This window comes from Salvelinus sp. IW2-2015, unplaced genomic scaffold (assembly GCF_002910315.2).
Source record: "Salvelinus sp. IW2-2015 unplaced genomic scaffold, ASM291031v2 Un_scaffold515, whole genome shotgun sequence".
NCBI classification, from domain to species: domain Eukaryota; kingdom Metazoa; phylum Chordata; class Actinopteri; order Salmoniformes; family Salmonidae; genus Salvelinus; species Salvelinus sp. IW2-2015.
In genome coordinates, this window is record NW_019942566.1 from 366,762 (window position 1) to 371,216 (window position 4,455).

Genomic DNA, 4,455 nt, shown 5'->3' on the forward strand with positions numbered 1-4,455 from the left:
AATCAGTCCTATTTATATGGCAGGAGGTTCCTTTGTCTGCGTGTCAAGAGTTATCCCCTGGACCAATAGGAGAAGTGAAATCCTATGACTCCCATCCCTTCCCAGCCCCAATAAGTCATGTGGTCCTACATCTCCAGCCTTCCCTCAGAAACGTTGGCAATGCTTCGGTGATGATGACGAGTGCAACGGTTTAATTAGATCCATTCTTGAGGACGTGGACAATGTAGACGTTTTAAAAGGAGCAAGACCTGCATTTTTTYCAGAATTTTTGTAAGGTGGTTCATCTCACTGGACGTGTAGCCGAGAGGGAAAGGGTAGTTCAGTCAGTGCGTCGGGGCTGAGTGAGGGCGCGTTGGGCATCCGACTGTCACCTTGCGCATTGCCCGGCTCGGGTCTGGTGCGTAATATGTCCAGTGGGGTGCGCGCAGGAATGCATGGGCACCGGGGCCTTGCATCTCTTTCAATAGGATTTAAAGAAGTAAATGCCATACAGGGAGAGGATGCAAGAGATGTTTCTTTTTTTATAAATCATTTCATTTCGAAGTGGTCTGTTTGTACTTCAAGTTGTACTTTACCACGGATTTAGCTTATATTTGACTTATTTTCCACGAAAGCCGTCTGTATTCACTTTATTTAATTAAATTATGCTTTGTTTATTATAATCACTATTTACTGTTTGCACAATCATTTAACTGACTTCACACACGGCCTCTCCCTGCCTGACAACATTGTAAAGCTTCCCTAAATGGTCTAAATTACTCCTACCTAAAATAAAGCAATTTAATCTAATCCAAACAGAAAATGTATGAATAGCATTTAGTTTCCAAACATTTGACATATCTATCTGAATGAATAAAATCCCACGTTTAATGACAGATCACCCCCAAGCAACATTCATTACAGTAGACTATATGAGTTTTGCTGCTATAAATTATAACACATCTGTTAATGAATTAATACATTATAACACAGGTGTTGGTGGATCCGGTACTCAAAAGGTACTAAGCCCTGTATTTAGGAAGAGCATGTGCATTGCTATGGAATGAAATGGATGTAGTCGACAGCTTAGATGGGAGTATACAAAGGGCAGGTGAGAGGGATCTAATTTCAGATGGCCACATGACCAGACATGTCAGTAGTCACATTACTACCTCAATATTGCAATCTGTACCTCTCTCAGTCACTTGGCCTCTCAACACTCAACCCCAGTTAATTTTCTCTGTTTTAAGACTGTTGGCATCATTACAGTGCATGGTCCACATCTTCCTATATTGTTAGCATTGCCTGGGCTTATTAGGGATAGCACAGATATCAGAGGAGGTATTCCTAATTGGAAATAGGGCATCTTGTAAATGATATCTGCTTAGTTGCAAAAATAACTGTGTTCTTGTTTGACTTCTGGTTGAATAACGGTTTAAATGCATGAATCAATACATGAACACAATTAATAAACCAGCACTTGACAATACAAGTGGAATATTGTCAGGTTGGAGAAAGGCCACGAATGTCATCAAGAGAGAGTCAGGATATGGGCCGACACTTGTAAAACATATAACTGCCAAACCGTTGCCAACTGTGGTTAGTTAGATCAAGTTACAACATATGAGTATTTCTGATATAAGAATCTGTATAGATGTTACTGTAATCATTTTCCTCTCCGGTGAAGTTGAACACGACAGCCATACGAAGTAGACCCTCATTTYTCTAAGGAGACGTATAAAGTCATATTGTTGGAGTGTGTGTCTTTGGAGTGTCTGTGATGTGTGATTCACTCTTCTTCTCAGAGAGAACAGTCTTTATAGCCTACTTTTGATTCTTTCCAAACTACATTAAACTAAGTCTGTTTTACTTTACAGGGTATGCAGCTTCCATAAATGATATACATATATAGACTTTCACAACTTTGATGTGGAAAGGACAGTCTTTATAGTAACCACGTATTTACTATTCAATGTAAGATAATATCAACATCTCTAATGTGCTAAATCTTTAGTGAGTGTTGGGGCCCTAATCTAGCTAGTGATGTAGCCTAGTCTGCCTCAAAATGCCCGAAGCGCTGCTCTTCTTTTTCCATGGGCCTCCTCCATTGGCCTCCCCTCTCCTCCCTGAGCAGTGCCAGAAAAAAATGAGTCATCACTGGAATAGCCAGACAACCCACACTCAACTCTCTCTCCCTGAGTGAAAGGAGAGGAGAGATCAGAGAGGGGAGGGGCGAGTGCTGCTGGGATGAAATGTGTTGATGGCTGCACGCCCAATGCACTGCAGCTGAACATGGCTCATGTTCTCAGACTGAGACGCTGGAAATCTTGAACTACTTTGAGACCAGCCTGCATCCATGAATATGAAATGAAAGATGCTCCCTGCCTGCAAGACTCCAGTATCTTTTCATTATGACAGACACAACAATGGTGGCTACGACTCTACTGGAGTTGACAACAATTACAGGTCTACGTGTAAAACCATGACTCCTCGTTTGAGTCGTACTTAGAACAAGAGTTCTGTTGATATCTATGTGTAGTGTTTGACCCGTCTGAACATCAAGCATCAACAACCAGTAGTTGAATCAAGAGATGCTCATAAAGGACTAAGTCAAGACCTAATGTACTGTATATGAGTCACCATAGGTGCTAATGCGTCTTAAACATTGACTTTCACCAATAGTGAAATACAAATAGTGAGTCACCATAGGTGGTAATGCGCCTTAAACATTGACTTTCACCAATAGTGAAATACRAATAGTGAGTCACCATAGGTGGTAATGCGCCTTATACATTGACTTTCACCAATAGTGAAATACGAATAGTGAGTCACCATAAGTGGTAATGCGCCTTATACATTGACTTTCACCAATAGTGAATACAAATAGTGAGTCACCATAAGGTGGTAATGCGCCTTAAACATTGCTTTCACCAATAGTGAAATACGAATAGTGAGTCACCATAGTGGTAATGCGCCTTATACATTGACTTTCACCAATAGTGAAATACGAATAGTGAGTCACAATAAGTGGTAATGCGCCTTAAACATTGACTTTCACCAATAGTGAATTACGAAATAGTGAGTCCCCATAAGTGGTAATGCGCCTTATACATTGACTTTCACCAATAGTGAAATACAATAGTGAGTCACCATAAGTGGTAATGCGCCTTATACATTGACTTTCACCAATAGTGAAATACGAATAGTGAGTCACCATAAGTGGTAATGCGCCTTAAACATTGACTTTCACCAATAGTGAAATACGAATAGTGAGTCACCAATAAGTGGTAATGCGCCTTATACATTGATTTCACCAATAGTGAAATACGAATAGTGAGTCACCATAAGTGGTAATGCACCTTATACATTGACTTTCACCAATAGTGAAATACAAATAGTGAGTCACCATAAGTGGTAATGCGCCTTATACATTGACTTTCACCAATAGTGAAATACGAATAGTGATTCACCAAAGGTGGTAATGCACCTTAACATTGATTTTCACCAATAGTGGAAAATACAAATAGTGAGTCACCATAGGTGGTAATGCACCTTAACATTGATTTTCACCAATAGTGAAATACGAATAGTGAGTCACCATGTCTTGATAGTTGTTCAGACTAAAGTCTTTCTCAGAGGACTAGTGGATAAGACTTGTGTTCAAATACTATTTAAAATAATTTCAAATACCTTATCTGGGCTTTCCTGGCTTAATGGACCAATAGAATAGTCCCAAAATAGTAAACCCCGCCCATCTGGCACATCCAGGCAGCCAAAGCAAACGCTGAAAGAATTTTAAAGATTTTAAATAGAATTTGAATCCAGGTCTCTATTGGATAGTGGATAGTGGTTGTCTGGTCCAGCCTAAAGCACTGGAATGTGAGGTATCCTAAGGGCCAGAGAGTTTATCACACAGTTGAAGATCTCCCCAGGATTCCCAACTGTTTCCCTTCAAACATTAATGCAACAATCAGTCATCACTCAACTATGTCCCGTMTGTGTTTGAGGAGTATGTGAAGATTTCTCTGACCCATGAAAACTAAACATTGCGTTTAATTCCCGGGTGTGGTACATGTTGGTCACAGATGGGAATTGAATGTCCACATTAAAGTATAGATTTTGCCCTTTCATTTGAATGGGTGAAAAACTCCTTCTGATTTTCATCCCCTTGTAGCACATAATTGATCACTTTAATGTAATTGATTAGGTAAAGAGTTCCAGTCTAAACGCCACATTCTCACCTACTATAAGTTAACATCGAGAATTCCCTCATTCATTCTTTCTGTCGGCCATTTTGCTGAAACTTTTCTTTTTCTTTTCCAATGTTGCCTCCAACCTCTATCTCTGTGTCAGGCTTGCCAGAACTGCCTGTAGTCAGATTCCAGATGTTCTGTGTTCTGATTGGCTAGCATTAGCGTCTCATCTCGCTGGCCCCTATCACGGTGTCTCATATTTCCCACAGATCCAGAAGCAGGC